Source organism: Acartia tonsa, chromosome 3 (genome assembly GCF_053477335.1).
Source record: "Acartia tonsa isolate MP-2025a chromosome 3, ASM5347733v1, whole genome shotgun sequence".
Classification (NCBI taxonomy): domain Eukaryota; kingdom Metazoa; phylum Arthropoda; class Copepoda; order Calanoida; family Acartiidae; genus Acartia; species Acartia tonsa.
In genome coordinates, this window is record NC_137262.1 from 45,775,920 (window position 1) to 45,788,063 (window position 12,144).

Here is a 12,144-nt window from a genome sequence, read left to right on the forward strand (position 1 = left end):
CTTTCTTCAAATAAACTTTAACATTGTCAGCCTATCTATGTATTTATTTTTAATCAAGAGCATAACACAACCTCCTCTTCCCACCCATTCAAAAATATCTGTATAGGCTTTTGTTTTAAGTATTAAAAGAATCATTTGCTTAATATCTTACAGCTAGAATAACAAGACTAAACCCATAGAATAATTTAGAATCATAACAAATATTGAAACAGTACTCACAAAAATTAATCCCAACTGCGGTAAACAAAGTGGTATTATATTGACAATCAATTGCAACAATGTATGTCGACTACTAGGTGGTATTTTATTAATGGGCAAAACTGTCGAATCATAAAAATACAATAGTTTTTATCAAACAAACTACCTTATATTTCATCTATAGTTATCTATGAATCAACTTTAAAATGAAGAATTCCAGTTTTATAAACTATGTAGGTTAATGATTTTTCTTAACAAGAGTGAAAGAAAGGTATAAAGTGGTCAACGTTGTATTTTATGATTTTTATTTTAATATTCGAATTTTTCAAAAAATGACTTTTCAGTATGGCTGAGAACCAGTTCTATTCAAGCGGATATAAAAAAAATAAGTTAGGTACAAATTCTATCAAAAAACGTTAAATAAAAAAGCAGAATAAATCTTAATTTTATCAAAATAATAATTTGAATGAATTTTAACCCCATAAAAACAGTAATTGCCATAAAACAAACAATTTTATTATTAACACATGAAAAAGCTTATATAAATATCAAACATGAATTTTTACAATTCTAAAGGATAAGACAATGGGCTACAAATAAATCTACATCCCAAAATTACCCCTTCAGTAGATTAAAATTATTGGGTAAAAAGTTTGGACACTGCCAGTCAAGATTTCAAGTACCCAAAGTTGTATGCCAACAAATGAGAGATGACGTTTATGATTTCCACTCCAATACCCTACCTCCCTAAATACAATATCACATTAATTATGATAACGGGCGAGAGCATAAACTATATTTATAGAGTAGCTACGCTACTTAAAAAATTGAATAAAAATCTGTAATAATAATTTTGTACTTTATTTCATTGTTTCAAGGGCGGAATTTTATTTTAACAGAATCATAACAGTTTGCGGTTTTAAGTACAGGGCTACTCTATAATTCACTTTGGTTTATTTTCATCCTTGTTAAATCAAGTATTTAGAAAACAAGAGCAATTGTGGCCAAAAGAAACACAATGATTAAATGCTATCAGGAAGGGAAGGGACATTTGGCTGTTTATTGCCCTAGTGCTCAAAGTTTTATAATAACCCTTTCTTAATCATTGGCTGAACAACTTTCGGTATTTTTAATGAATATTGATTGGTTTGTTCATTAAGTTGAGTGTCCAAACGTTGTTATCTACAAAAAGGGGTATTTTTGTGTACCATCATTAGGGACATACATCAATTTATCAACCATTGTCTTATCCCTTTAGAACCCTGACATGCTATACTATATTTTATTTGATATTCTTAATTTTTTTATTTTATTACTGATTTTTTTACTCCCTTAATGTACAACATCAGTTTAATTTTGTATTATAAGCAATTTATGTTTGAAATCTGTTAATAAAAGAAGGATTTATAGAGAAACTTATTTAATAATCTTTGTATAATAATGTCCTTGTCCACCCATAGGATGTGAACAAAACAAATTGGTATGCCCTAATGCTATAAAAGCTTAATTTCCCTGCCACAATGAGCAATTCTAATTTTTCAATTGAGAGCACCAAAATAAACACACCTTTGATGAGCAACGCTACTCTATAATTTGTAACACTTTTTTTACAATGATAGCCAAGAACAAGTATGTCCATAAGATGCGCAGCATTATGCATTATATGAAACCGAACTTTATCTAAAAAGAATTGTAATGTCTTAGATGCTGTAGAACTTATTATTATAGTTATAAATAAAAATAAAAACTTAACAGAATAGGTATCAAAAATATATTATAAACTAATTCAGCTAAAAATTTCTTTCTATTTAAATATGAGATTAAAATGGGTGTATAGAAATTTGTGTGTTTGTGTGTGTGGTGTGTGAGTGTGTGTGTGTGAGTGTAATTGTGTTTGGTAAAACTGTAAAAATGGGTTCTTATTTTCTCCATCAAAAATTTTAAAAATAGCAAAGATTTCATATGAAAGCTTCATATTGGTTTTTAAAAAGGAAAGGTTAATATCCAATTTAAATTACCCTCAATTTTAAAAAAAAAAATACTTTTTCAACTAGGGGTTTGACCCACAGGGGCCTAAATTCATGAAAATAGCCTAATACTATCACATGACATACAAAGAGCTTCTCAGAAACTAATTGCTCTGTCAGTTTGAAAGATCTTACCATAGAATGATTAATATTTAATAATTTTTTTAAACAACAAATTAAATATGGAAAAATCTGCTGCTTTATCAGGCGCGCATATTAGTGTGGTTCCGCCCCATGGTGTGATTCTGTTCCATGTTCAACTCAAAGCTGTTTCTTTAGTGAAAGGAACAGAATAATTGCAATACAATAACAGCGTGTCTATATAGAAACTTAGCTGTGATATGATGGTATGAAATAATCTAGGAATCGCAATTTACAATGGTTGCTATGTATAGAATTGAGCAATAGGTTGGTATTAGTATAGTTTTATTAGTTCTATTACTATATTATTAACAATTTTACCTATTTGATTAATGAAGTAGTTTTCATCTAAACAGTCGATTTAAAATAGTGTTTGAAAAACAATTCTTACCTAAAAAAAGAAGAAAATTAAATATTTTTTCAAATCTAATATATATATGTATATCATGGCCCTAATCTGGCAGTATTTGGTATAAAATCATGTCTAGCACCCCCCTCCTCTCTACCTGGAAGCTAAAGACACAGCCACTATAGTCCTAAATACAGGAGCATATATATCATGGCCCTAATCTGGCAGTATTTGGTATAAAATCATGTCTAACACCCCCCCCCCTCCCTGTAGGTTAGGGACACAGCCACTAAAGTCCTAAATACAGGAGCATATATATCATGGCCCTAATCTTGCAGTATTTGGTATAAAATCAGGTCTAGCCCCCCCCCCCCCCCCCTAGAGGCTAAAGACACAGCCACTATTGCACTAAATACAGGAGCATATATATCATGGCCCTAATCTGGCAGTATTTGGTATAAAATCATGTCTAGCCACCCCCTCAAACAGATTATATTAGTAAAGAGAGTCTTAACAAAACAGTAAATTATCAAAATTAAAGTATTTTTGGGACATTTTTAAGAAAGGCTTTGTTAAATAAATCTGTTTTTTTTTAGTAGCGCAGAAACTAAATATTAAGGTTTATGTCCTAAAATTGGTCATTATTGCGCTATTGATAAACAAAACAATACTTTTATTGGCGGGAACGTAAGAACAGCTGATTAGCGTGCACACAACAAATTTCAATAGCTAATTTTCTTTTCTTCACCATACCATACCTGCTAATATGGCATGCAAGGACAACTTGGTCCAGATGTAGCGCAGGAACACCAAGATTAAAATAATTTAAAGGGGATAGCAAGGATTTGTATGTTTGTCCGTTAAGTTACCAACCACTTTTTTCAATTTAAGAAAGCATTACATGGGTCCTGGGATGGCCTAGGTTATAAATGCATAATTTTTTACCATTACAGTGTCATATTTATTACATAGCTCATTAAATTTTGAACAATTATCTCAGTACTAAAGAAAGATATTATACATATCCTTTGGCTGTTTGACGTATGTACGTACATGTCCTAGTTATAGAGCAGCTGCGCTTCCAATAATAGCATGCAAGTACATAGAAAGAGGAAAATTTCCATAAAATAAGCAAAAGAAGCTGTTTTTCTACCATCACGCTATATGCTTTACAAAATAGTGGAAATTAGTGTGTTTTATTTCCTTCTGGTTCTTATAGCGCAGCTACTCTATAACAAGAGATAGTGCGTTCGTCCGTATGACTTGTATTTCTTTACTTATTGGCTGGCAAAAAAATTGTCATATTGGCGAAACATGACAAAAATGTACAATTATTTAGTAAGCTTAGTAGAGAAAGTAAAACTTGTATTATCTTCCAAAACTTATCTATACTGATAAAATAGTTTCTAATTAAGTAAAAAAAATGAATAAGAAAACAAATCTTATCTGTGAAAAAAAGATTACTATCAGTATGGGAACTCAAACGTCTTTTTGCCTTAAGTAATTTTGAAAAATATCCTCTTATACAAAGTAGTAAACTTTTTAGGTCTGTAGCGAAGGATCTCGCTAACCACTGAACCAATACGGTTCTCTTTTACAGTAATGCTTCTTATAGGTACAAGAGTATGTTTATAACTATTTGGGGGGAGGGAATCTCCACCCTCCCAAAAAGAAATGACCCTCTCCCCCCCCAAAAAAAAAATTATATTTAATCTTACTTTTTTTTATTAAAACTTTAACTTTTCCCTCTCCAACATTAAGTGCCCCTAGAGGCCTCTAGGGACATAGCCGCTAATATTCATTAAAAGAATAATTAAGATTAATCGCATGCCTAACAATTTCATATCATCAGTTATTATAATAACAAGCCAAATTTTGAACTAACAAATATATTTAAAGATTTATAATGTTTATTTCAAAATTTATATTTACCGGATGGTTTTAACTTAATGTTTTGATTTAAAATATCTTCATTTTAAATGGTTCTTAAAGCTATTCTATTTAAAGAAATCACAGTAGAAATATATACACACATTGATCTATAAACTATCATTTTAATGATTGGTTCAATACAGGGAAGGAGAGGACAATGGGAGATAAATAAGTGTGTACTCAACAATTTATAAATGCTACAACAACAAAATACATAATAATACAGGGGGGAGGGGGGGGGGGGGAGAATTAATCTATGTTTAATTGTCCTATCCCTAGTGCTAAGGGAAACCGCAGCTCTCACTTACATAATCATTTCAAACACAAATCAAAAGATGCTCATGCGAAATTGCTAAAATTGAAACAAATTTTATGGAACTCGAGTATTTAATAACCTAATGGGGAGGGGACATTGGACTGTAAATTACACTACACTAGTCCCTAAAGTTTTATATTAGCGTTTTCTTATTCGTTGCTTTAAAAACTTAAGGGACTTTTATTGAATATCGTTTGGTTGGTTTCAAACCTATAATTTGGATCTACCGAAAGAGTTATTATGTGTACTAGGTATTGGATATGTAAATCAATCTATTGTCCATTTTCTTATTCCTTAAAATCTCTGAAAAAAAACAATGATCAATTACTTTTTTTCTCACGAATTCTTAAAATTCTGCTTGCATGTATATAGTAATGAAAAAAAATAAATCAGATGGTAAAAACACCAAAAATCATCATATGATAATAAAAAGAGAAATAAGAGAAAGAAAGAAATCGTAAGAAATTTAATGACTTTATTCCATTCAAAGATTTTAAAAAGATAATTTCTTTTTTCTTTATTATTACTGTATAACAGATAATTGTCAACTCTATCTTAAATTATAAATCTTAATGCATACCTTTTATTAAAATTCTGAAGACATCACTGTATGATGGCTACTTTTGGGTGTAAACACATATTCAACCCTCCAATAAAGAATAAACGGTGCAAAAAGGTGTAAGGGCCATAAAAAGCCCCCCGCACAGGATATAAAAAGCCACCCCACACCCCCATAAGAAAAGATCCCCTAATTGAAATCAATTATTTAACAAAGACATGTTCATGAAATCTTTCTGTTTTTCATTCTTCATAGCGAAGCATTTTTATAACTTACTTTGTTCGATGATTTGGTTTAGTATATTCTTGGAGGGAGCAAACATTTGACGGTATCTTACACTGGTACACAAATTTTTTTTTATAAATTTACTTATTCATTGGCTAAAATATTTTAAATCCATATATTGAATTTTGAATGGTTAGTCTCAAACTTTTCAACTAATAATTATAATCTGTAGCATAGGTAATTTTGTTTATCATCATTGGGGAAGTATATTAATTTATCGTCCATTGTCTTATCCCTTCAGAATTCTAATTACCAACAGAAATTGTTTCGAACACAGTTGTCCTTGTTTTGTTTTAGAATTGATATTTTTGATGACTACACAAAAAATGAAATTATTTTTAAGTCGATGATTGGAGCTTCAAGAGACCCTTAAATCTTTCTTTTTCAGCTCTTAAAACATCAAATAATAAAACAAGAATGATTTTATACAAAGTTGTCATTGTTGGTGGAAAAACTTGGACCTGGTTAGTTTGCCCTACCCAATAAAAATTAGGGAAAGTCCCAAAAGTTTTTGAAAAAGAATGAAAGAATGTGTTTTAAACCTTTATGGCCCAGCAACTTATACCGTCAAATGTTTCCTTCCTCACGATTGTAAGTCAGCAATGACCACTTACGTTAACACTAATAGACAAAATTGAATTGTAGAGTAGCTTTGCTACTAACAAAATCAATAAAAGAACAAATCTATTTGCTTAACTAACGAATAAAAACGCAAATAACAGATTATAATAGACGTTTAATTTTAATGTCAAAATGAAACAATTAAAGTTCTCATCTTTAAGATTATTTCCCATTATTTAGGGACATTATATAACACAACTATTTTAGATGATAAATGAATGACTCTAGTCTTAGTCGTCTTATAAACACACAAAGAAAAGAAGAACAAATATAAGCAACCCATGGAAAGGTCAGTAGGAAATAAAATAATTTCTATACAATAGGTATAAAAAATAAAAATAAGGGATGATTCAGCTCAAGAACTCTATCAGCCACAAAATTCTTTATTTAAAACGTTTACAGTAGGTATGATATTTAATTCTAATATATTAGGCTCAATAATGAATATTTTTAACTTGGTAATAAAGAAGTAAAATATATATGAAATTTACCTCCCTACCAAGAAAAGGAAGGGGGGGGGGGGGTGGTAGATTAATTTATCTTGCATTAACCTATCCATATCTCTGATAAAAATTGAACAAAAGTCCAAGTCCAAATAAGGGATTTAAATTTAAATATCTTCTATACACAAAGATATAGATAGCTTATAGTTAGTATACGAGACATTTACTTTTTTGATTATGGATTTATTATTACTTGGATCTTATACTAGAATTATCATGTACTCTAATACGGGGAAACTTGTAGCTGCCTAAAACAACGATCCCCCCATCCACCACTTTACCACATTCCCTCCCCCATTACTGGATGAACGAACTGAACAATGGCAATAAGTTATGTTACCAACCTAAATTGACGACAATTTTCCTTATCCCAATATCCAAGTATATACTATATCCATTATTTCGATGCTGTTTTTAAATCAATATAATCATTACATCATTAGAATTGCGTTAAAACAAGTTTAACATAGCATGGCGATAAATAACTATTAGTAAATTCTAAATATTACAACGATAGTTGAAAATTTAAAACAAACATTAAAAGCTGTTAATGTATTATTTGCCCTAGAGCTATTCTGATAAGCGTTAAAACATTATATTTTCATTTTATTGGAGGGTAGGGATATATTTTCATTAAAATATTTTTAAGATTTAACAAGGACAAATATGTCTTAAAACCCAATAATAAGCTGCATAAGAACATCAGTAGTTCATAGAAATTATAGATTGCATGAAACCTATTCTGAAAAAGAACTTAAAACGACCAAGCTAATATTGCTTGATTCACTTCTACAAGAGACAAAATGAATTGAAAATGATTGCTAAAATCGAAATATATCTTCATGTCTTAGAATAGTGTATTTTTTAAAATAGGTTAAAAAACATACTAACTTTAAAATACCTATTCTCTTGATACAAGAACATTACATATTTATAGATTATCAGCACTATTATCTTGAAAGCCTTTTTCACCCTAAAATTAATTTTTTATAGCTTTAACATCATCTTTTTTAGTTTTTTATTAAATCTTTGTAAATCTTATTTGTATTTAAGAAAACTTATCGTGTATTTAGATTTCTTTATGAGAACTATTTTAAACGGTCCTTTTTATATTGGCAAATAGGCGCCTTTTAAAACAATAAAATCTATAAAAAAAAGTAAACAATATTAATAACGATTTTTATTCTTATTAAATCCTAATTTTATCAGTTTTATTAGATGCTAATAACGGTAAACAATAAAATGCTGGGAATAGTTAATTCTTTCATTAGTTAGAAAAGATTTTCTCGTATTCATTCGAATCCGGTGGATAGGAACCGGTTCTCATCCATACGAAAAAACTATGTCTAGCATCGTATTATATCCAGTTTTCTACGAATATAGAAATGTACAATCATAAGATTAAAACTAGTTTTTTTAGCCGGTGCCTCCGGCACCACGGGGCTAAAAAAACTAGTTTTAATCTTATAATTGTACATTCTATATCCGCGGAAAGCCGTTTATAATACGATACGAGAAATAACTATTCTCGTATTCATTCGAATCCGGTGGATAGGAACCGGTTCTCCTCCATACGAAAAAACTATGTCTAGCATCGTATTATATCCAGCTTTCTACGAATTTAAAAATGTACAATCAAAAGATTACCAGTTTTTTTAGCCTAATAAACTAGTTTTAATCTTATAATTGTACATTCTATATCCGCAGAAAGCCGTTTATAATACGATGCGAGAAATAACTATTATTAAATGATCCTTACAGACAGACAGAAATCCTAATTATTTCATTAAGGCATTTCAATCCAACTGTTACAGAGATCCTAAGAATCAAACAGACAGAATGAATTGTAGAATACCTTTAACCCTTATCATAGCTATCTAAACAATTAAGATTAAACTATCATATTAATACATTTTGGTCCAGCCGTTAAAGAGATTCTATAGAACAGGCAGATTCTGACTCCTTTATAACAGAATTGTAGTATACCTTTAACCCTTATCATATACTTATCTAAACAAGATTAAGATTGAACAATTATCTTAATCATACATTTGCTTCGTTTAACTTTTGACCATTCTGCTATGGTGTTGGATTATCTTACATACCAACCAATTTAAAATATTAACATAGCTATGAAGAATTTTGCTATTTTCATAAACGCATTACAGACATAACAGCAGAAGGAACAATTTAACCAAAAACTAATAGTTATTTTTTAAAGTTTTATATCTTACATCTGAAATCTTTGTCTTCGATAGGTATTTAATTTATTATTATCAATTTTAAATGAGTTATTTGCTATTGAATAACATTGTTAGTTTTGTGAAACATCTGATTATATATGAATTGTGTAAATGATATGTGTTAAATTATATACATATGTTTATGTATGCCAGAGAAATAGGAATAGGAAAACGGACTATAAACTATATTAAATTGACAAAATTTCGTCTGTACATAGGTGCTTTTTTTGGCAACATTTGCACGAAATCATCTTGCACTCAAAGTTTTAAAAATTACTCAAAAATAATTCTTTTTATCAAGAAAACAAATTTTGATTTTACATAAATTTTCATATACCTAGATTCCTGATATATATATGCATAGATTTTGACCAGACTATGAAAGGAGTTTAAGCCTTTTTTGATAACTATATCACAGTAGAAAAAAGGCAACCAAAGGCTAAACTTATAAATATAATGTGATTCTTTATTAGGAACTAACAAAAGAAACATATCTAACATATGTCTGTAAGATAAAGAGATGTAACTTTAGATGGTTATATAAAATTGATAACAATTCAGATTCTTATTAGCATACAAGATTTAGTTTTATGGACTGATGGACGTAAAAACATTGTGGATTGTAGCTTTGCGCATTACATTTATGTACTTGATACAAAAGTTTCACGTTTGATTGGTTTATTAAAAGCATGTTATAGGTAATAATTATTGAATTTAAATTTTCATGTCTACTTACGTAGTTTTATATAAACAGTCGAGAATTTCAAAAATTCAACTCCGCCTCTTTAATAGATATAGGATATTTGTGGATTTATTGACAGGGGAAAATTTGTCGTCAATTTAGATTGCTAATATGAACCTCATATATTGGTCAGTTAATTCATCCAATAAGAAGGGAGGAGGGGGAAAATCGTTATATTAGCCTGCTGCGAGTACTACTTTAGCAGGGTATATGAAAATATGGTGCAACATCCAACAAATATTAAATCGTTTGCCTCTTTACATATAGTTATCAAATATTTGTTAATATGTACGCATTACATATGCTTTTTTTTCTGAAAATTACAGTATGTAGTTATGAAATGTCTATATTTCTTCTTTTACAGTCTAGCCATTTAAATCTTAAGCTAAAGGGATAGTTTCAATATGAGTATTTAAACAGTACCTTAAAATAATTTGTTTTATTAGGTTTTTGTAGAGTAATTTTGAGATTCTTAACAAGGACGTACTTACATTTTAAGGCGTAATTATAGGGATGCAAAGCCTATATATCAAAATTCCTTATAGTAAAATATTAAAAAAATATCAAAGGGGAAATATATAAGCTATCCCTTTAGTAGATTTCTAACAATATAAACTTTATAACGATTTTAATGGGGGTAAAAATGTATGTAAATTTTGACCCCCGCATACCACAGCGAGAGAAAATTAATGCTTTTCCATGAATTTCTGCCTTTACATTTTCAGATCAAATGTCAAAAAGAATGGTATTCATAACAATAAAGGTGTGCTCAGAAATTTTGGGATTCGGGGATTGGTCAATGGCAAATCAATTTTTTTACTATTCTACCTATCTGATAATGACATCATGCCAATCCTATGATATGAAGTAGTAGGTACTCTTTTTTTCCATTAAGATCCAGTAACTTAATAGTTTAAGTTCTCTATTTTATGGAGCCACTAAATAGCCCTGGAGATGGTTCTATGCTATATCAAAGTCTTGAGAATGATAAAAGCAACCTTCTAAAGCATTCTCATTTCTCAATGAATATTAAAAGTATCAGTTAACAGATTTCACATTTTTCTTGGAATTTGGAGCAATTTCTGTTACATTTTTGTGAGAAAATTTACATGGGACAAAGATATCGGTAGGTAAATAAGATAGTATTGTTATCATATAAACTTAAAATCATAGTCATAATATCATTATTGAAATAGCGTTAAATGGTTGGTAGATTAAAGCATAGTATAAATGAATAGAAATGTAAAAATAGTATTTTCAACAACTCAAAAGCCCTAACTGTTAAATGATTTTGATTAAAATGGTCTCATTACACGTCCCTAAATCCTATTAAAAATATTTGGACAATTATCTCTGTGCAGATATCAGGGATAAGACAATGGAAAATAAATCAGCTACTACGGCCCATTTCCCTCTCACGCCCTAATTGGCTACCAAATAACAACACTTTAATTTTAGGGGAAGATTTATTATAATCCATTGTTCCATCCCTACATCCCTTGGAAAACTACATTCCTATATCTTAAAGAAAACAAACGGTCATTTTTACATTTTGTTTGAAATCTAGTTTAAATTAAAACCATATAAATATCTAACTATAGATAAATGGTCAGATAGCTTATTCTGATCAGGCTAGCCTTAACAAATCTCCTACATATTAATAAACTTAGGCATGTTAAAATAATCATATCGATTTGAAACCTTACATAAGATTCCTGTGATGATCAGATATAATTTATAAAAAGTCAGGGACCTTAAAGGATAAGATAATGTTATACATCACCAATGACGATAAAAAAAAATTACCCCATTTGTAGATATTAATTATTGGTTGATCAGTAGGATCACACCACTAGTTTGAAACGAACCAACTGAGATCTAATAAAATTACCCAATGATTTGACCTAACAAACAATATCTTGATTATAAGACTTTAGATACAAGTGTAATTTACAGTTTAATGTCCTCTCCTTCCTTGAGAAAGAGAAGCAACCTTTATTTCTTCAACAACAAAAAAAAAGAGAACTATCCATACAGAAGTTTTTCATTCACTCATTTAGTATCCTAGTCCACTAAAATGAGCAATATCTGTTTAGATGATTTGCAATCAAAGCAAATTGAGAAAATGACACGCAGAAGTTGGTGTATGTTTATACCAACCAACACATCTAAATTTTGAGAATCTTGCTTTTATAATAAATATTCATGAAATAAAGGTAGTAAAGTTT

At 29.6% G+C, this 12,144-nt stretch overlaps 2 protein-coding genes across 2 annotated transcripts in view; one reads left to right on the top strand and one right to left on the bottom strand.

Annotated features, from left to right (window-relative positions):
• LOC145314340 (uncharacterized) overlaps window positions 1-12,144 on the bottom strand; it is a 336,127-nt gene that overhangs the window by 154,850 nt on the left and 169,133 nt on the right. The gene's annotated exons all lie outside the window — the stretch shown is intronic.
• poe (E3 ubiquitin-protein ligase-like protein poe) overlaps window positions 7,693-12,144 on the top strand; it is a 415,170-nt gene continuing 410,718 nt past the window's right edge. The window contains exon 1 of the mRNA XM_080154218.1: window positions 7,693-7,727. The gene's annotated coding sequence lies outside the window, so the exon portion shown is untranslated. The remainder of the gene's footprint in view (window positions 7,728-12,144) is intronic.